A 21,872-nucleotide genomic window follows, 5' to 3' on the forward strand; every position below is an offset into this window, starting at 1 on the left:
GACTCTGCAGGGGGTCCAAATTAAGGTGGTTGGGGCTCAGTGGGGGGGGGTCTTGGGGGGAGATAGAGCTCAGCAGGGGGCATGGGTGTGGGGGGCTCAGTGTGGGATCCAGATGCAGCTGGTTGGGGCTTGGTGGAGTGGGGCTCCAGGTGCAGGTGGCTCGTTTGGGGTGGTCCAGGTGCAGGGGGGAGTGGGGCTCATCGGAGGGGGGTCTGAGTGCAGGGGGGTGGGGCTTGGTGGGAGGGTCTGGGTATGAGGGAGTGTGGAGACACAGGGGTTGGGTTGATGTGGGAGCAGCTCCCTGTGCAGGGATCCCTCCCCCTGCAGTTGAGGAGCTATGGGTGCAGGAAGCGGGGTGGGAGTTTGCAGAGCTTCCTTCCGCTGAGGGAGAAATTTGGGATGAGTCTGACCAGGCCCTGGATGCTGTGCAAGGGAAGAGGCAGTCCCCTCCTCCCCAGCCCAGCCGGGACTAGCAGCTGAGCACGGTGCAGGGTCGAGCCACCGGCTGGGTCTTCCCCAGTCCCACCTCCTGCATCATAGTGATTTACCTCTTTGCCAGCTGCCCTGGGCCCCGAAACATACTGCTGGGAAGGGTAACAAGACTGCTCTTGTGGTTTCCCTTTGGTTCCATTTCAGAATGTCATTTTTCTGCAGGGAAGCAAAGAAATCTGCAAGGGACATAAATTCTGTGCATGCACAGCGGTGCAGAATTCCCCCAGGCTCTTGGGGTAGAGTTTCTTTGAAGAAGGGGGGGCCGGCAGGGGAGTTAGTTCCTGGGGGGAGAGGTGGGGCTCCATGGGGTGTCTCTTGGGAGAAGAAGGGGTGACTTGAGAGAAGGCATTTCTGGTGAGAAGGCTGCAGTGTTCCTGGGGAGGGGTGTATGGGGGAGAAATCCCTAGCTCGTGGGAGTGTTTCTGGGGCAGGGATTCCCAGTGGGGTGTGGTGTTGGGGGGGGCGAGTCCCAGGATGCCAGGGGGATCAGGCCAGGAAGGCACTGGGAGGATCTCCTTGCTTATCAAACTCCTTGAGACGATAATAGTGCCAGGCTACCAACTGCAGCGATCACTCGCTGGGAAGCATCTGTCTGCCCCGGTGACCCTGTGTCTGTCCGGAGACTGTAGAGGGGACCTCGCCTCCCGCACAAAGACAATCAGAGACGGCCCGGGGGCGGATTGAGGCGGGGAGGAGCTGTGATTGGTGAGAGTGGATTCGGGGGGCGAGGGCGGGATGCAGTGGGAGTGGAGAGGGGGCGCACGAGAGGGGCACAGGTGGTGATGGGGAGCACAGTGACTGGGTCTTGGGGATGGGGGGCAACGCGGCAGGACGGGGCTGGGAGCACGGCAGACACAGAGCATAGGGAGGGGGAAGATGGAAACCACAGATGGGGGTAGGAAGAGATTTAGGGAAGCAGGAGATGGGACCTGTGGGTGTGGCATGGGGGGGGCGGGATGGAGATGGGAGGGGGATGTGCCCTGGAGGTGGGGACCAGGGGGAGGGTGGGCGATGTGCTGGGGGAAGGAGGGGGGGAACAAGGGGGAAGCTGGGGTGTGTGCCGGGGGGGCTGTGCTGTGTGTGTGTGCAGGGGAGTGGAGTGTAGGGGGCGGATGCAGTGAAGGGAGGGGGGAAAGGGGTGTGCCGTAGGGGGGCGGGTGCAGGGGACTTGTGGGTGGAGCTGTGCCGTGGGGGGCGGGTCCAAGGCGGGCGGGGGAGCAGGTGGTGTGCGGTAGTGTGGGCGGGTGCGGGAGAGAGGGGCTGGGACCAGGGCGGGCGCGGGGCCGGGGCTGTCACGCCGCTGAGTTCCGCCAGCCCGGCGCAGGGCGAGCGAGGGGCAGGCACCGCAGGCTGCAGCCGCCGCCCGGAGCTGGCTCTGGCCCCTCGCCCGGCGGCCCCGCTCCGCCCAGCTCCCCCGGGCGCTTTCCGCTCCGGCTGGGACTGCAGCCGGGATGCGCTGCTGAGTGGCAGCCTCGCCTGCCCGCTCCCCCTCGGAACGGCGGCGGCAGCTGGTAAGCGAGCGGCCGGAGGGAGCGGGCGCTGCGCGGCGCTCCGGGCTCCCCGCGGGGCATGGCAGCGTGTGTCCGCGCCTGGCGGGGGCCGGGGCCGGGGCCCTTCCCGCCCTCCCCCCGCTGGCAGTGCCCCATGGGATGGGCGGGTGCGGAGCAGCTGCTCAGCCAGCAGGCGGGGGGGGGGGCGGCAGGGATCAGCCCCCGGAGCCGGCTGGGACACCTGGGAAAGTTGATCGCTCTGGCCTGGGGCTGGCCTCGCTCGCTGCCGGCGCTGGAGAGGGCAGCTGGCTGGGGCTCGCAGGGCTGGAGGCGGCAGCCCGGCTGAGCCGCCAGAGCAGCAGGGAGTCTAGGGTGAACTCCCCCCGCACCTGGGACTGCGGGATCAGGAGGGGTTTGGTGGTGCCCCTTCCTCGAGGGACTGACCCTGGTCTTCCAGGAGGGTTGGGAAGGGCTATGGGCAGCGTGTGAACGAGCCCTGCCTCCCTGCACAGAGCAGGGGTGGGGAAGGTCCAGAGAGCTGCTCTTCTGAAGCATTCCTGGACTCAGACTTTTCCCTTCGCTTGGCCTTTCCTTGGAACTGCCCGTTTAACTCAAGCCAAGGAAAGTGATGGGGGTGGGGAAGAACTTCCTGCACCTCAGATAAGATCTCAACAGGGGCAGATGTGTGGGACTCGTGGGGAGCAGGGAAAATGATCAGAGAAGGACGATCAAATTAGCTTACCTCCCGAACACTTGGGAGTGTTTTTCCGAGCTTCGTGTTTCTTTTATAGCACATCTCTCTGTGCAAACAAGATCTCCTCTCTCCTCTGGCAGGGCAGAAAGAAGGCACTTTGTGAAGGTTACCCCACAAAAACAACCTGTCTTAATTCCCTCCCCCCATGAATCTTTAACCAATTCTCACCCCCCCCAGGCTGTTTTCTAGTGGAGCCGTTTAAATAATCATTTCCCCCTTTTTTTTTTCTTGTCACCCTTACAACCACAATAGCTCATCAAAACAGTATCTGGCGACTATCACAATAGGATCATGGTTTAGACACTTTTATCTAGGGACTAATTGCCATTTAGTATTGGTGAACTTTCTTTGGCATAGACCTCTTTCTTCCTATTGACCTCTAAATCTGATTCAATCCATTTAGCAAAAATCTCCTGGCCAAATAAATAAGAATCTGTTTCCATTGTCAATTAACCCCCCCCCCCATTAAATCTGCCAGTCCTTCCATGGAAGAGTTTACTTGGTAGAAAACAGTCTAGTATGGGTGTGTGAAACGTTTGAATAATGTCTTCTGTTATCAAACACCTGCTGCTTGAAACGGATGTCAATAGACATTTGATAGAGGGAATTTACAGCTGTTTCTTAGGGTCTCAGTTGTCCAGAAAAAATCAGTTACAATTGTAGTTAATGCAGTATTTGAATGTGAGCCATCACTCAGGAAATATCCCTTGTGTTCAGTCTTTTTTCACAAAAATTTCTAAATATGGTGCTTGACAGCTTTGGTCACCATTTAATAAAGATAATTGGTACCACAGAAGGCGAGAGTGGGAGAGAGATTTTTCTCTAGGCAATACGAAGACTGTAAGAGTAATATTGAGATTTTTTTGGGTCAGTCATTTATGTGTGCAAGTAAATCAAATAAAAAACTGGATCATAAAGAGAAAATAGATTGGCTTTAGGTGACTTATGGTATTTCAATACAATTCATATGTGTTGCAAAATGGAACCAAAATCCTATAGAAAAAGAGGATTGAGCATTATTACCATTACATGAATGCAAAGTCAAAATATACTCTATTCTGCTAATTGAATGTGATTATTTTAACAAGCGAATAGGAAAACAAATTAATTTTTAAAGAAAATGGCTAGCTAAAATCTTAGCATATTATGTGTAGTTTTTTTAATGTTTGTAATGATACTTTTGTTAATACAAGTACAATTATGTCCCCATGACACTGTGATATACTGCTTATTTTAGAAGTTATTTAGAATATCATGAGGGAAAAAGCAAATAGTGTATCATAAGTTATTTTAAGTCCTATTCATAGCTTCTTGCAAATAAATCTTTCATAGGAAAATAAAAGTTGCTCATCATAGTAATTTAAACTCAGTATTTATCTTGTTCACCAAATCTTCACATTACATAGTAGTATTCACCTCAACCATCACTTCAGTATTAGGCACCTAAAAGTGAATGATGTTTCCTTTCAGATATCCCCCATCATAACGAGAAAATGAGAATAATTTATAATATTCAAAGTATATATGTATGCCAAGGATGTAATAGCTACGTATGGAACTTTCAGAAAGGAACAGACACACAGCCAACCCAATATTAATCCTGGTATCTTTAGTAGCTCTTGGTTATTACAAATATTGTTCAACCAAAATGTGGTTTAAAAATCTTGTAAACCGGTAGGATGAAAGTCCTTTTAACGTCAAAAAAAAAAAAAAGAGATGATTATAAATTGGATTATAATTGCATTAATAGTGAAAGGAAATGATTTGTGAACATTTTCACCAGTTACAAATTTTGGTTGAATCTGACTTTGTTAGCACCTTTTTTGGTCATTTCTTTCTCTGAATATTCATGAAACTGATTTTTGTTTGTGCGGATGTTTGTGTGCATCTAGCTATTCATAGACTCCAAGGCTAGAAGGAACCATTGTGATTCTAGTCTGACATCTTGTATAAGACAGGCCAGAGAAGATCCCCAAAATAATTCCTAGAACAGACTAGATCTTTTAGAAAAACACTCAATCTTGATTTAAAAATTGTCAGCGATAATCCTGCACCACCCTTGGTAAATTGTTCCAATGGTTAATTAATCTCACTATTAAAAATTTATATCTTCATTCCAGGCTTAGTTTGTCTAGTGAGTGAACGTACATAACTGTAAGAACAAGGATCTTGGTCTTGGAAGCACTCACCTTGTCCGCTTGTGTGGTTGTGTTTGTGTGGGAGCAGGAGAACGAGAAAGTCAGTGATCTTTTTCATGCAAACAACTGAACAATCCCTCAGCATGAGCAGCAGTGAGAGGGGGAGTAGGGTGGGTGGTGGCAGGATGCACAAACAGCAGACAGATCCTTTGCCCGAAGGCACTCTGCACTTGTTCCTGGTACTACCCAGATATATGGGCCAGTTAGATAGAGGAGAGTCAATGTTGAGGAAAATCACTCTGTGGAATCATGCAGATAGTCCTGGGACCATACAGTCATCTGCCTGAAGCACGCAAGCTACACACGATGGTGGTGCATAGTAGTGAATTCACTCTGTGCAGCTGGCAATTATACAAAGTGGCTTGTGTTGCTGAATGCAGCTTTCCAAACCATGCTGGCCAGAGCTCTGGGACTGTCAATTAAGTGACTCAAGGGACTGTCTGTAACTTTCTCTCTCCCTCCCTCCCCTCTCTCTGCCAGGGAATAAATCAAGGCTATAGCTTTCTCTCTCCCTCAGCCAGAGAACTCGGCAATTTAAAAAGCTAAGGTCCATGTATTTGGCCAGATATATATATATTTTCATGTAAAAGGGGACAGAAAAGATTTAAAATGCTAATAGACAGTTCTTAGACCTGCTGTTTCCCCTCCTTGAGTGATCCAGCACCCCAAAGATGCAGTCAGGCAGTTGTATTCATAGAGGTCGGGTTATCCGAGCTTAACAGGGTAACCAGAAACCAGACCACGCAACTGAGGTGGCCAGGCACACAGCTCAAATATTGAATTTCAGATACTCTGGACTACTTGCTTTGAATAGTTTGCAAACCACCAGAGACTAAATATGTGCACAAAAAGCCTTCGTCCCTCACTTAGAAATAACAAACCAATTCATAAAATTCAAGATATGTTAATAGACAATTCATGGAGGGCATGGGGACGGCACAAAGCCAATGTGAAATCCCAGTTAAGCTCTATTTTGAGGTCTTCGGTTGTGTATAGGCCTTGGAATGGAAAGGGCCAAACCCAGTGGATAAATTGTTCCCATATAATAGTTCAGTCAGCTCTAGCAGTCGTGTGTGGTCGGGGAAGAGACAACCTTTCGGTACGATGTGCTGGGTTAGTGAATTCACTCTTTAAAAAGGCTGACCCTCTTTTTAAGTTTCTACCTGGGGTTTTCGAAGCAACCAGAGGAAGTTAGGTGCCCAATTCCATTTGAAAGCCAATGGGAGTTGGGTGCCTTGGTCCTTAGGCTCTTTTCAAATCCCAGCCTTTTGAATTTATGGGCACGGCTCACTATTTATACAGCATCACAGGCAGTTCACCCAGCCGCATGTCAGTGCTGAGTCTCAGAAATGTCACTTCTGGGCTTCAGTGGGGGAGTTGCCCGGCTCGGATTCAGCAGATGAAATTGCTCCCTTGCGGTGGTCCACAAGATCACCTCCCTACTCTGATCCAGGGTGGCGGTCCCCGCACCGTTTTCTGGGGAGATTCCACTTCACTGTGGGTCACTGTGCTGCGTATCTAGCTGAGATCTGCTGGTTCATCCTAATCCAACTGACTGTATGGTGTGTACTGCGGCATACGGGGAATGGAGACTGACTAAAAAGTGTGGGGGGTCTACAATCCACAGTTGCTCCAGGGCTGGACGTTGATGACATCATAGCTCTAAAAAAGTCTGAACCCCGCCGAGGCTTGGAGGTGTTTGGATCTGGAATAAGAGATCCGGACTGGATCCCATCCCCTCCAAACAGGCCAATTTCTGTCTAGTCAGTTTCCATTCCCGAGGTTCTGAAGTGCAAACTGGGCCCCTACTCAAAGCCTTCCATGTCTCACCTGGCTGTGCTAGCCAGCTGCTACCTCCACTGCCTTTTTTAGGGAAGCTGCCAAATCAGTGGTAAGTGGCTGCAGCTGGGGAGACAGGAATAGTGGAGATCCCTTGGGAACAGCTACTCTTGTGAGCAGGGCTGGTTCAATCACATTTTTCTCCTCACCTGCCCCCAGGGGGAATTATCACATAGGCAAACTAGGGCTATGCCTAGGTCCCAAATGTGTGTGGGGAGAAGAAGGTGGGGGGTCTGGGACCCAACAAACAATACAGTCACCACAGCTGGGCTGGCCGTGCTGTGGATCTGCCAGGACACTGACACTCACCAGGGCACTTCTCACCATGATGGGGACACAAAAGAGGCCCACTGAAGTCAATGGAAAGACTTCAATTGACTCTAATGTGATTTGGGGCAGGCTGAAAGATTGGATTCTAAGGGTAGGATTAGGATTCACACCTGTGCAATGGGGTCAACAAAAACAGAGACAGCACTCAAACTGAGAGTTTTCCTCCTCCAATTTCAATGAAATTTTACACAACTGGATGGAAAAAAGAAATTTTGGGGAAAGCTTTCCGCCCCCTCTTTTTTGTTGAAATTTCAGTAATCTTTGGTATTTTCTGACCAGTTCTAGGGATTTATAATTTCTTTAATACAGCCACTGCTCATCTGGGCCCTAATGCATGTTTCTTATAACTGGTTAATAGGCCACATTTCAGCAAAGCAATTTAAGCAACTTTAATAGGGTGACCAGATAGCAAATGTGAAAAATCGGGACAGGGGTGGGGGGTAATAGGAGCCTATATAAGAAAAAGACCCAAAAATTGGGACTGTCCCTATAAAATCAGGACATCTGGTCACCCTAAACTTTAAACATGTGATCACCACTGTTTGAACTTCAGCGTGACTACTCATGGGCTTCAAGTTAAGCATGTGCTTAAGTGCTTCCGTGATTTGGAGTGTTAATTTATTACAGTGACAAAGTAACCAGTTAGATCAATCAGTTCACCTTTACCCTTTTTGTCAGCTTTCCAAATCCTGGTCTTTTCACTATTATTGCCCTCTAAGAGTTTTATTAGTGGTTAGAGAATGGGGGTAGCCAACTGTTAACAGCCGCTAATAAAAACACAAAAATCAGGTGGCAGACTTTTTCATAGTTTTGTATAAATTCAAACACAAACTCTCAGAAACCTGTTCCTTTCTATTTTAAATTTATGTTTCCTCAAACCCCAATGTGAAGAGACAATTGTATTCATTTATATGGAGCAGAGACTGCCTGTTACATACTATATATACACAAAACCTAAGCTTAAAAAACATTATCAAGGTTACACAGCCAAGAACTCAAACATTAGGCAATATTCATTCTGGCACTTCCTATGCAACCTTAATTTGGAAAAAGTCCTACATAATCATGTAAATAAAGACTGCCTCATATTGCATCTGCACAAGGAGGCTGAATTAAGGTTACATATACAACTTTAATTCTGGCATTTGCTAACTTTTCAGCGTTTGACTTCTCAACCTTTAACATAGACTTGTTTGTGAGAGATGTAGGCTTTTAAAAAAGCAAACTTAAAAGATAGAATGTGGCATTATACTGACACTCACATGCACATGCATCATCAGCAAGGCTGAGACCTTTCAATCCACCACACAGATCTCTGCCAGATGAGCTAACAAAGGAATTGATAGGTTTTCATCCTTTATGTAGAGCAGCACTGGTGGAGGACAGAACACTTTGCCCGTAGGTTTCACTGATATTTGCTGACAGCAGAGGAATGGTGAGACTCAGGGCAGATCTACTCTACTGTTTAAGTCAATCTAAATTACATTGCTCAGGGTGTGAAAAAGCCCCTCCCTTCCCCGAGTGATGCAAGTTCTGTGCTGTCCACACCGGCGCTGTGCCAGTGGGAGATGCTCTCCTGCTGACATAGCTTCTCCTTCTCGCCAAGGTGGAGTAATCATGCCGATGGGAGAGCCCTGTCACATCAGCATAGTGCGTCTTCACCATACACGCTACTCCCTCTGACCCCACTGCAGATTTGGCTTTTGTCCCATCCACTTTCAAATCAGGCAGCTCCTTCCTCTGCGCTGCATGGGCCCAGCAGAAGGGTCATTAAGAGCGCGGGAGAGCCAGCCTCCCTGTTCTCTGTTCAGGTGCATGACCCTGGACCCAGCAAGGCCCCCAGCAGCCCAGAACTGCAACTGCAGCCCTCTGCTGGAGCATGCCCATTGCAGATGGAATCTTGGGGGAATTTAGCTACTAAAATCTAATAAGTCTACAGAGCATGTGCAAACTACATTTCCCCCCTCCCACCAGGCTTGTAACTTGGCCAAATTTGGGCAGACATTCACAGTGACAGCAAAAGGCCCAGCCCTGTCACAAATGTCACCTTCTGCCACATGTCTCAGATCCCTGCTCCAAAGCATAGGGATGCTAAAGCTTTTCAAAGAAAAAGTCACCAGAAGATTATAGCATGGGTGAAACAATGTATTTTTCCTTAGCTTCATTTTTGGCAACAACTGAACCATTTTGGCTGAAGTTATCCACAGCAATTCAGCCTGTGGTAGACACCTGGCATGGAAAACTTCAGCCCAAATGGTTAAAGTTTGAAAAAGTTATAAGCAACTGAAAACAGGGTCTGATAATGGGAAGCATTGAGCAAACTTAATAGGTGGTGCTATCAGCCCTCCCTGTAATAAATAAGTAAACTGCCTCTATTCTCTTTTTCATGATAAGTTCTATGAAAGCTGGAGGATGGGGGAACGCCTGTTAGGATTGCCTCTAGCTTGCTATTTCACTAAGCCCACAGATGAAATGCAGGAAGTCAGGCTGTTTCCAAGAGCTACTAGCGACATCTTAAGGTCAAACACTGGAAAGTCAGGGATCTGGAAAGTCAGGGCTGCACAGAAAATGAATTCACTGTTTTGTTTTTTCCCCTTTCTGGGTAGGGGGGAGAAAGTGTTTGCTCATCTCTCAGGGAACAACCTGAAAAATTCCCAGGCCACACCAAGATGCAAGAACTGGGAAATGTAGACATTTACAAGAGAGAGAGAGGAAATATCTGCACTAGTGTTCTGCCTTGGGAGAGGGGCTGGCTTACCTGGATTAGGATCTAAATTATGAGAGAAGTCAGGAAAATGATTATTTTAAAATGTTTCAGTGACAGGGCTATGTCTTAACACAGACAAATTGCTTATGGGCTTCATATGAAATCATCTCCCCTCCAGCTGAGCCTCGCATTAGAAAAAACATCAAGCAAAACCAAAAACCAGTAATTGTGAATTTGCTTTTGACCTGTGCAAAGGGCCGAAAATCGGGGAAGCAGTTGGCTTCCCAGCTCTAGGTTGGGTTTCAAATCTTCAATTCCATTCCCAGTTCTGCCACTGACTCACTGGGAAATCCTGGGCAAGCCACGACCCCCTCAGTTTTCCCCCACCTGTAAAATGGGGGTAGCAATGTTGATCTGTTCTATAAGGCTGTAGTGAGTCTTAAGTAATTGCCTGGAAAGTTCAATGAGATCCTTGCATGAAATTCGCCTTGCAAACCAAAGTATTGTCTTAGTTCTGGGCTTAACATTTTGTCTTCTCTTCAGTCCTTTTCTCTCCTTCTCAAAGGAGATCTGTCAACTTCTCCTGCTCCCTGAACACTTCAGATGAAACCTACACCCGCTCCATGTGGTGCTCTGTCTCTCGAAGGCCAAAAGTGGGCAGCAAGTTGGAGGGCCTAATTCTCCTCTCTCACACATCAGTTTTACACTGGTTTAATTTCCACTGACTTCAGTGGAGTTACTCTGTTTACACCACTGCTAACTCACAATAGAACTTGGCCTAGTGGTTGTGATCATTGCCTTTCCTTGTTTGCAGGCTATGTTCATCCCTTTACTGTTGAGAGAAAGCAAGGAAGTCCTAGAAACAAGACTGACTGACTGACCGACCTCTGGTGTAAATACAGCAGTGGAAATACTTAATGGGCCAAATCTATCCCCAGTGTCTGCCAGCCACTTGACTCTGTGCTGTCATCTCTCACAACAGAAGTGAGGTCAGGTCTGGAAGCAGAGGTGAGTCCTCTAAGGAAAACCCAGTGGTGTTGGTAATTCAGGATCAGATTCCTGGTTGCATTCCAGCTCATTTGCTGAGAACTCCCCCAGCATCAGGGGGCTCTCAGCTGGCATAGCCAGCCCTTGTGCCACTTCTCCCTACACTTTGGATCTGGTATAGTGTGCATGTTGGGGGTGTGGCTATAGCATACTGCACTCTAGCTATGCTCAGCTAGTGTATGGGCCCTCTACGGATGGTGGCCAGTTAGTAGAAGTTGGAGTAGCCCGTAGAAGTTGGAGAATCAGGGAGCCATCAATGACTCCCGGACAGCTCCAGCCCTGCTGTGTTCTGGAGGATAATCTGGGACTCTTCCACAGAGTGTGTATAGTCACTCCCCTGGTCGAGTGCTTAAGATGCTGGCTTTTGGTTCGGGTGTTAGAATTGAGATCATGACTCCTCCCTGTTTGTGGTCATTAAAGCTTTGGTGTCTTACCCAGGATCCAGTGTATGTAACTGGATTCACGCTGCTTTAAATTCGCCCTGCAGCTTCAGTTGGAGGTGGGATACTTCTTCACGCTCTGCCCTATGGGCTAGTGCTGCTGTGTAGTGTACGGTGTGGGGACTGTTCAGCACAGCTGGCCAGGAAATGTATTTCCATCCTGTGAAAAACTGAGTGTTTGGGGGGGGGGGCGGAAATGCATCTTGAATAACGACAAAAAGTTTAAAAAACAAACAAACCCACCCTAGAATGTTTCCAGGGGTGGCCCAGCTGGTAGGAACGTTTTGGGGTTTCTGAAATGAAAGATTCTCACAGGGATCCCAGGCTTCCCATCTGCTGGGGAGCTGGTCAGCCAGGTAGCATCAGAGAGCCCATCAGCTGGGGAGCCCATCTTTTTGCCTGCCAGCTGGGGAGCTCAGCAGCCTGCCTGGCAAGCTGCTCAAGGAGCCCAGAAAGCCCTGGCAGCCTACCAGGTGGGCTGCGGAGGAAGCCCAGGGAGGCTGGCAGACTGCCAGGTGGGCTGTTAGGGAACCTGAGAGCCCAGGATCCTGCCAGTGGGATGCCAGGGAGCTGGAAAGCCCAGGGAAGTGGGTGGGCAGGTGAACTGGCAGGAGAGCAGGCAAGTAGGTTGCTTGGCCGGTCAGCCTGCCTGGTTCCCATAGGAAATTTCAATAGAATTGACACATTCCTGTGGAATGTTTTGAATCAGCATTTTTTGATGCAATTGTTCCACTGGAAAATTTTCAACCGGCTCGGCCGTTCAGTGCTGTTCCGGTTTCACCACCTGGCGTAGACAAAGCAATCCCTGCATGTAGTTTGCACATCCATTCTTGTCTATAAAGCCCTCTAGGATGATTTATGATCAAAAGTGCCAAATCAATGTACAGTATTATTAATTTCAGTTTTAAGATCTGTCAGTATTATTAATTTCCAAAGATCTCATACGAACAGGGGCTCCGGTCCTGGGGTGATAAGGGCAGTTAAGTGCTTAGATATAGGGCAACACAGTCAGGTGCTTTGATCTGGGCTCTGTTCCGGACTCTGCCACTGTGACTAGCTGTACCACCTCAGACAAGCCACTTTGTCTGTGTGCAGCCCCACTCTCCTGTGTGTCGAATAGTGGCACCCCCTTGTAAATCACTGTGATCTGTGGGTGGAAAGTTCTAGCTCCGTGAGTGCCAGGTATAGTGGTATATCCATGTCAAACATGACCACACTCGATCACCCCAGACTGCTCAGAGTAGCATTACCTGGGACACTAAGGGAACCTCAGATCCAGGGCAGATGAGATGACATAGCTGAAAGGCAGCTCCACTGAATAGATACAGCCAGAGCTTGGCTCTGGGGGCTGGCTTTTGCTACACTTACTCACTGAGGAGTATCTTTCACTTACCCTACTATAGCCCCACTGATTCCAATGAGGCTACTTTGTCTTGTGAACGAGGGTAGCAGAACTGGGCCCACAAGAAACAAACAAAAACTCTTGGGAGTGTGAGCAAGCAGTTGTCTTGGTCCTGCACCATCTATTTCGTGCACCGTCTAGTGAAGAATTCACGGGGACGTCCCCAGGTGCACACTCCATCGGGAGCTGCCTGCCTACAGGTAGTGGCTGTTTGACAGATCTGTCAGTTATCTCCAGAATCAAGATGCAAAATCTATACTCAGGGACATAACACGGGGGTATCAGATACTCTCTGGGGGACAAGGAATCCATAAAGCAATGAGCCCCTACGCTCATCCACATGAAGAGCTTTCAGTTGTGATATAGTATGGAGAGTACCTGTCAATAGTCATTTTGTCCCACTGGTGGAGAAGCCCTTGTGAAGGGAGAGCACAGGGAGGTGGGAGCTGCTTATACAGAAGGGGCAAGGGTGCTGGCAGGGTGCTGTCGCACCAGGGCTGTCTCTCCAGGAGGTGAGGGCATTCCCAATAGTGGCGTTTGGACTGAAGCACGCCACTGTCGAGGTGGCAAGAGGCATGCCACAAGGTTCTGTAAACGTAACTGCATCGAAGGGGGCACGGGTCAGGATTGCTGGGGAGACTGCAATTCATGCCTGCAGCAGGAGAAGTGCGGGCACCACAGGATCTAGTGCTGGTGCCTGTGTGGGGCCGTGCAGGGTTGTTTCCTTCCCCCACTGCCCAAGCCGGGGAGGGGCGTCAGCATGGCCTTAATAGAACTCATGGCCCAGGTAGTTTGTCCTGCTATTCAGCCTCTGGGCGGAGTTCTATGGGGGGGGGGGGTTTGCAGTCAAACACACCCCCTTGCAGCCCTGCAGGTGCATTGTCTTTAGTGCCCTTTCAGTCAGTCAGCCAGACCTGCTTAATTCAGAACATCTGTCCCCTGGGGGTGGGGTTGGTTTATCAACTTTTCTTCAGTGCTTCACTCACTGTTTACTTGCTCCAGTTCATGCCCTCTCTGGGTCCATACAGGAGCCCCAATAGGTTTCTGTGCCCCAGTTCCTCCAGGAGCCAACTTGTGCTTCCAGTCCCTCTCCATGAGATGCAAGTCCCCAGCCTTCCTCCCTGGGGCTGGGTTATAATGCAGGCCAGCTCCAGGTCCTTAGCCAACTTCTCCTTCAGCTGGTCCTCAGGCTCAGAAGGCAGTCATCTCCTACAAGTGTCTTTGATGCTCCGAGGCATGAAGCAGCATATATGCCTGCCCCCTTCTCCCAGCTCAGCGCTCTGCAAAGCTCCTAGCCCCGGGACCTTAAAGAAACAGGAACTGACCTTCTCCACGAGCTACTTATTCCCCGGACCGCTTCCTCTCCACCAATACCTTAGTTCCTAGGTCTTTGCTACATCAAAACCTCCCAGAATCTTAAAGGGCCATGCCATGTGATTGGGATGGCTGACCCCTAGGCAGCGCTACTCCTAAGAGGGCAGACTGCCCTGGGACTCAACACACCTGCGTTTGAGTCCTGGCTTTGACACTGGCCTGCTGGGTGATGATGGGAAAGTCATTTCACCCTCTGTTTCCCCATCTGTAAAAGGGGATAATGATACTGAACCTCTTTGTAAAGTGCTTTGAGATCTATTGATGAAGTGTGCTGTGTATGAGGTAGATTCTATCTATTATAATTTACCTCTCAATTTCAACTGGTGGCTGCTAGTTGTATCCCTGGCTACCACCTTAGATAATTCTCCTTCATTTTTGGTGTCCATGCCTTCAGCTATTTGGAGACTTAACATGCCACCTCTTGGCTGTCACTTCACTAAATGAGCCACATTGCCTTTCCTTACAAATCACTCCTCCTGGCTGCCTGCTCAATTGTGTTCTTCTTTCCTGAACTCCTTCCCATCTATCAGTAGATCTGGCAATGCAGTATCTAGGTCTGAGCATAGTCAGAAAAACCTGTGTTCAGCTGTAGGCACTTCTGTACCAGAGGGACTTCACAGAAGGGCAAGCAGACTGATTTAAGGGCTGGAAGTTTTGGCTTCTGAGAAACTAATGAGGAGAAGGAGATGCATTTACCTTGGGCAAACAAAGAGTGAGGCGGACGCTGATAATCATCAGCAAGTATTTGACAGGTGTAAGTGCCAGAAAGTGAAAGAGGAATAGTTCAGTATATTCTAACGGGGTATATCTGGGAATAATGGGATAGTCGTGAGCGAAGAGAAGGGATGGTTCAATATCAGGAAATAGCTCCCATGTAAAGATGGTGGTGGTGGTCCCAGCATTTGAGTCAGCTAAGGCTAGATTAGACAAAGCCACAGAGAACAAGATCTCTCTCTCTCTCTCTCTCTCTCCTGTGCTCATCAGCGTACTGTCTGAACAATACACCTACTTTGGTTTCCAAGAGAAGTTAGGTGTCTGAATAGGGCTTCTCCTTCACTAATTATGGCCCCATGGAAAGTGCTCAATTAATAATGATGGTGGCTTTCCTCAATCAGTATTGACTCTGTTGCTGAGGACACCAGGTTTGGATCAGGACCCAAATGAGGTTTAGGGTGTTTCAGAATTTGGGGTTGTGGCTGAATCAGTTCAAGGTTGAGGTTTGAGATTTCAAGCTCCCATCTTATCTGTCTATCTTAGCATCTTGTCTGTTTAGACCGTGATCCTGCAAAGACTTACTCAGGTGTCCCCTTTGGCTTTGGATCCAAACGCAAATCAGACCCACAGAGGTAGGTTCATATCCAGGAATTTAATTTTGGTGGAAGGTTAGATTTAAAGGCATTTATATTTCAGCTCCATATTTTGGCCCATCCCTAACAATGAACTTTGTTCTACCACCTTACCGTTAGGCTCCTTTCTTTCTAGTGTGTATGCTAAATAAGGGTCGGTGTGTATTTGCAATGTTAAGCTGTCACATTGCATTGCATTTCTTAGGCTGCAGCTTTTTTGTATTAGATCATCACACTCTGCTATAGACTAGTCACATACCTGCTGAAAACCCCTCCAGAGAATGTAGCAGATCCCTATGTGACAGCAGTCAGTTCTGACCTTGCAGACGTCCGCTCCTTAGTTGTTTGTATTTTTTTGGACTTGCAAGGAGTGGTGGGAGAACAGCAAGAGTGTGGGGCTGATTAGCTCCTGAGCAGTCCAGTGTTCATACTCCAAGGAGAGTTATTCTGTCACATCATTGACTTGAGTGCTTTGACTCCATTGGGGCGGCACTGGGCTAGTTGAGGCAGAATTGACTCCAGAGACTTAGTTTCTTTCAACCATGATGGAGTTTTGTCCTTCTTTCTCCATTCTTCAGCATCTTCCACCCTAGTCCTCTTCCTCCTCTCCCCCTCAATGCTAGAGTTGCTCAGATAATGGAAACAAAAGTTTATGAAACATATTGAAGTTGTTTGTGTTTCACAGGGTTTGAAATGGCCCCAATTTGGGAGTTTCATGAATTTTTGTGTGTTTTTTAAAAAAACCCAACAACCAGAAATGTTGATTGGAAGGGTTATCAGACAGCAAAGTGTGGCTTTCTGTACATGACAAATGGTATTTATCATTTTTTAAACTTATGAAAAATGCCACCAAAAGGTTTCAATAATAGCCACACTTTTTTTGCAAAAAAAAAAATTGGTTTAGAGAAAAAAAAAAGCCAGTTTTCCATTAAAGTGTAACTTTGTCCCTCTATTCACTGCCGTTCTCCCAGCAGATAAACCCTGCCCCACCTCCTGTCCACGTTGCCTGATAAGCGTCCATAGAGGTCTGGCTCCTCTCCATCACTCAACACTATCCCTCTAGCCCTCTTTTCTCTCTCTAATTCCTTTGCAGAGGCTCCTTTACCTTTATCTCTCAAGGGGAGGGTGGTTAAAAGGTCAAGGAGGAGACAGTCTCTCACTATCAAGTCAGGTTCAAGGTCTTGGTCCTTATCTTCAAGGCGTACCAGGTCTCTCAAAGCCTGTAGCCCTGGCATAAGTTCATGGTCAATAATGCTGCTCCTCAGGTACAGTGGAACTTTCTACCACAAGAGTAAAGCTCATCTGGGCAGGAGACAGAACCTTCTCAGGGGCCAGTCCCAGACTGTGGAACAGACTCCCCCAGGAATGAAGGACCATCCGAGATCTCCCCATCTTCTGCAACAAGTTCCAGCTGCCTTCTCTAACATAAACCCAGAACCACATGTACATTTAACATACCCCCTCCTCCCACAAACCAAAACTCTACGCCAATAAGCCACCCCACTGCACACACAATTCTCCCTGCAGAGAGAGGGGATGAGAGAGAACAAACCACATGAGATAGATGTTAGACACATTGCTTAATGCACTACTGGAAGGAGGTCTGGCCTAGATCCACAAAGACACATAGGCATTTAAGTCCCAATTTAGGCATCACTGCAACACACAAAACTCTCACCTAACTCTGTAGGTGCCTAAACTCACTCAGTGCCTGTGTTTTCAGGATAAGAGTTTCCTTGGTGCCTAAATTCCAGTCTCTGGGCTTGGACGCTGCTGGCTCCCTGTAGGCACCCAGATGCCTATCTCCTGCCTAAGCCCCAGAGCAATCTACGAACCAGGAGAAGATGGGTGGAGGAACATCTGTCTTTGCAGGTCAGATCCAGTGGGTATGTTCAGAGGCCATCCACAGGATCATGCCCTACAGATGAGTTAGGTGGAGGGGCACCTATCTTTCTTAGATTCGTGGATCTGGGTCTCAGATACCATGGGGATGAGGGCAGGATAAGAACCTGTATACTACAGAAACTAGAAGGTTGCCCTGCTGTGACTATCTCAGAGTGCGGTGTTATGCTGAGGCAAAACACTAGGTGGTGCATTTAATCAATTATTCAACTTCTAAGGAGTTTCACTTGCTGGATGCTTTCAGCACCAGCAGGCAGTACAAGACTTACCACAACAAGCCTGTTTCCTATATACAGACAATACGCTTCCCGCTTTTCACATAACCAGCTTTTCTGTATGTATGAATACAGCCGTAGCTGTCACTCACAGGCATTGGCATCCAATCCTGCAGGATATGGGGACTTTGTCTACCACTGATCTTTGGACATTTCAGTCACTGAGCAACAAGCAAACAAAGCTGGCGTGTTGCATTGGAGAGATGCTAGAGGTGGGATGGGGTGAAAATGGGCTAATGAGATACTAGCTGAGATTCCCAATCAATCCTCATTCCCTGATGCTCTGTCATGCAGACAGAGTGCAGTGTTACAGAAGACAGAGTCATCCCGGGTAGTAACAGAACACTGCAGCAACCTTCCCTATAGCTGTGTGTGTGACAATAGGATCCCTTTAACAAGGAGCCATATCTTCCCTTCCCCTCCATGGCCAGAGATGAGTGGGAGGCAGCCAGCAGGTTCTGCTGGGCAGCAGGCACAGAAGTAGGGATTGCGCTCTCCGTGACATAGTTCCCTCCTCTGACCCAAAACCTCTGGAAACCCTCCGTGGTTGGTTGGGATTTGTTGGAGGAGAGGAGATGGGCTGGGCCTGTGGCAGAAGTTGCATCACTACACACACACGCTGTGGAGCTGTCAGTATTAGGACACCCACTTTCCCTATGCAGTTTGGAAAGGTCCCTTTTGGGGGCATTATTCAGTGGGGTGCCCCAGTAGCATGGCTGCTGGGGGGGGGGCACGCATCAAAGAGGAGGCTGGGCAGCACTGCTAAGGCCTTGAGCCTTCACGTGACTGACTTGTGCCTCTGTGGACCACTCCAGATATGCACAGGTCTTGGGGAAATATATTATGGCAGCCATCACCAGATGGCACTGTTACACATAGCCTCACATGCTCTTTTTCTTACCACATGAGCAAGTTTTCAGTATTTGGCAGACAGGCTTGCAGGTTGTTGGTTTTGTGATGTAGTATATAGTCCTTGGAGAAAAAGTTAAGCGAAGAGAAGTGGCAGGTAGCAGACAGTTTACGCTTTGCCCTAGTTGGAGGCGAAATTCTCAGGACAGAGAAGCTTCCTGGGAACTAGACATTGGTGCAGGGGCTGAGATTTCCAGAAGTGGGTATTGTCTGGGTGCAGTTTGTAACCACCTCTGTTCCAGAACCTGTTTGTGTGTAAGTAAAGCAAGTTACACTTCAAATATACCCAGCTTCAGTGGTTCTTCCTTGTAAGATAGCGTTCAACACCCCTAGTGTCAGAGCACAATGCTTCAAGGGGTCCTTGTCTCTGGGGCCTCCTGCTGGCCAACTTGCATCTCACCAGGTCTTCAGGGGCTCAGCCCTCCAACCAAGCCACACGAAGCTCAATTCCCTTCCAGGGTAACAGAAGGTCCAAGCTAAACATCCAGTGAGTAACTCTCCTCCTGCACCTCCCCCCGGCTCCACTGAGGTGCTTTTACTGACCCTATGTCAAGGCCTCTCCCACAGAAGCCTGACCTGCTCCTGCAGAGCTTTCCCTCTGTTGCTTCTTGTCTTAGCAGGGCTTCCCTCACTGACTCCCTCCCACTGGGGATCCCTCTGCTCCTTGCAGGCCCTCACCCAGGGCTTCCTGCACAGAAGCCAAACCTGCACCCTGTGGGTCAGTCGGGCCTGCCTGCCTGTCTCAGAGCTCCCACTCACCTACACCAGTATGCCCTGTAGCTTCGCTTCTCTTCTTTTCACTCTACAAGCCAAGCCCCTCCCCTCACTGGTTGCCCCCTCAGCTTGTATAGTCTGGTCCTCCCCTTTCACACCTGGGCTCACTAATTATCATTCAATTGCCACATTACCATCAGCTGCAGGGGAGGGGAGAGGGGTGTTGCTGCTAGACCAGGGGCCAGGCTGAGCTTCTCTTGCCTTAAAGGGCCAGTCAGCCTGTGACATTCCTCCACCAGGGAGCGGGCCTGCCCTGGGATGCCCCTACTCCTCACAAGGGGGTTATTCTGCTATCTGCATTGCATGGGAAGGGGAACAACACTGTATTAGTCAGGCCAGTTCACTGGTCTGGCCAGTTCCAGGGAGGGGAGCTGTTTTCTAGGAACTTAGGTAGGTAGATGGAATAATACCAGGAAGACAACACCATTCCCAGCTTGTGGCATTTACCTGCCTTGATAAGGGAGTAACCTTGCTAGACAAGGGATCTGGGCCAGGGCCCACAATTTATTCCCACAGTTTTTTGTTTTTGTTTTTAGTAATTTAGGCCAACATTTTTATGCTCTGTTGTCTTCTTTTGAAGTGCTCTCTAAAAACGAATGTGAGCAGAATGTTTTCATTAAGTAAACCCCATCCTCCCACACATTTAAATGAAAACAGTGTTTAAAGAAATTCTATAGCTATATAGTATCCCAGTGGTGGTGTCACACAAACACAGCAACACTGGGCATGGGATAGTGCTTGGGGACCAGGAAGTGAAACTGATCAGCACAACTGTGAAAGCACAACTGTGAAAGCACAACTGTCTAGTCTAGTTCCTCCACCAGCCATGAGGAGCGTAATGCAGCCAGAGGCAGCGTGCACCAGTGTGACTTGTCTCTGGTGCTGGGGGTCAGGAGACTTAGGATCTGGTCCCATCTTGCCACTGACCTGCCACGTAACTGTGGGCACTTGGCATTTTACCACCTTGTCCCTTTGTTTCCCCTCCCATCTGCTGTCTGTCTTAGCATCTTGTCTGTTTAGACCGTGATCCTGCAAAGACTTACTCACAGTGCATTACATTAAGCACAAAATCTTTGCAGGACGGGGACGCAGACCTTGCCTATATGAGAAAACTGTTCTGATTTGATTAAATTGAGGTAGAACCGGAATTGGGTCAGTGCCGCTCCCTTGCGTATTGAGTGCTTTACATCCCGTTAGCTTAAGCTCTAAATCACATTGTAACAAAACAATCCCATTGGCACAAGGTGAGAGAGGTTAGATTGGCTCATCTGTCCTTCCATCTCGGTATTTCTAAGGTCAAGAGCTCTTCAGGGCGTGTTACTGTTCTCTCTCAGTCTCTCTGCTTTATGGACCTGATCTAGCTCTCCCTGGAGTGAGTGAGGATCTTTGCACTGCCTTCAGTGGGAGCTTGATGGAGCTGTGTCTCTGTAAATAACCCACAGAACCCTGAAATGGCTAAGGGCCCAATCCTGCAACCTAACCGTGTGTGGAATTCCCAGGCCCAGGCCCAAGGTGCTAGAGAGAGCCCCTGAGCTGATTCATTTAATAGCATTGCCCACTAGTCACTCACTAGTCCCTGCAAGCCAGCTGAACTGCAAGAACCTACTGCCCCGGCTATATTGTTAGCGATGTCTGAGATCGCCATGTCGGGACATAGGCAGAGGAGTCACAGTCTGCCCGGGCCTTCATAACTGCCACAAATGAATCAGAATAAAATGCGACAAAACAACCCTTTTATCCAAGCCTCATGGGTTCTGGGTGTTCAGATTGAAAGCAATCTGGATCTAAACCAGGGGCGGGCAAACTTTTTGGCCTGAGGGTCACATCAGGTTTCCAAAATTGTATTGTGCCTCCCCAAACAGCCAGGTGTGGCCCGGCCCCCGCCCCCTATCCAACCCCCCCTGCTTCTTGCCCCCTGATGGCCCCCCTGGGACTCCTGCCCCATCCACCACTCCCTGTCCCCTGACTGCCCCTGGACCCTGCGCCCCGACTGCCCCCTGCTGCCCCATCCAATCCCTCCTCTCATTCCTGACTGCCCCCCGGGACCCCTACCCACATTCCACCCCCCCGCCCCCTGACCGCCCCCGCAAACTCCCTTGCTCTCTATCCAAACCCTCCCCCCCACTCCCTGCCCCCTTACCGTGCTGCCTGGAGCACCAGTGGCTGACAGCACTACAGCCGCGCCGCCCGGCTGGAGCCAGCCACGCCACCGTGCAGCACAGAGCACCGGGTCAGGCCAGGCTCTGCAGCTGCGCTGCCCCAGGAGCTCGCAGCCCCACCGCCCAGAGCATTGCGCTGGTGGAGCAGTGAGCTGGGGCTGCAGGGGAGGGAGAACAGCGGGGGAGGGGCCGGGGTGAGCCTCCCGGGCCAGGAGTTCGGGGGCCGGGCAGGAGGGTCCTGTGGGCTGGATGTGGCCCGTGGGCCGTAGTTTGCCCACCTCGGATCTAAACCATCCCTAGTTTGGTTCTGCAAAACCCAAACCTGGACTGAGGAGGTTCTGCCAAACCAAAACCCACTCCTGCTTCTCTACCTCTGATTTATACCGTGCCTTTCACGCTAACCGAGAAGGATCTCAAATCACTTTATTTACTAA

At 49.3% G+C, this 21,872-nt stretch overlaps 1 protein-coding gene across 2 annotated transcripts in view; it reads left to right on the forward strand.

Annotated features, from left to right (window-relative positions):
- The first annotated feature begins 1,762 nt into the window (after positions 1 to 1,762).
- ZNF488 (zinc finger protein 488) overlaps positions 1,763 to 21,872 on the forward strand; it is a 31,656-nt gene continuing 11,546 nt past the window's right edge. The window contains exons 1-2 of one of the 2 annotated variants that reach the window (XM_084632984.1): positions 1,763 to 2,003; positions 10,625 to 10,818. The gene's annotated coding sequence lies outside the window, so the exon portion shown is untranslated. The remainder of the gene's footprint in view (positions 2,004 to 10,624; positions 10,819 to 21,872) is intronic. The other variant, XM_084632985.1, reaches the window with a different exon arrangement.

The sequence above is a fragment of the Lepidochelys olivacea genome, assembly GCF_965140295.1.
Source record: "Lepidochelys olivacea isolate rLepOli2 genome assembly, chromosome: 7".
NCBI lineage: Eukaryota > Metazoa > Chordata > Testudines > Cheloniidae > Lepidochelys > Lepidochelys olivacea.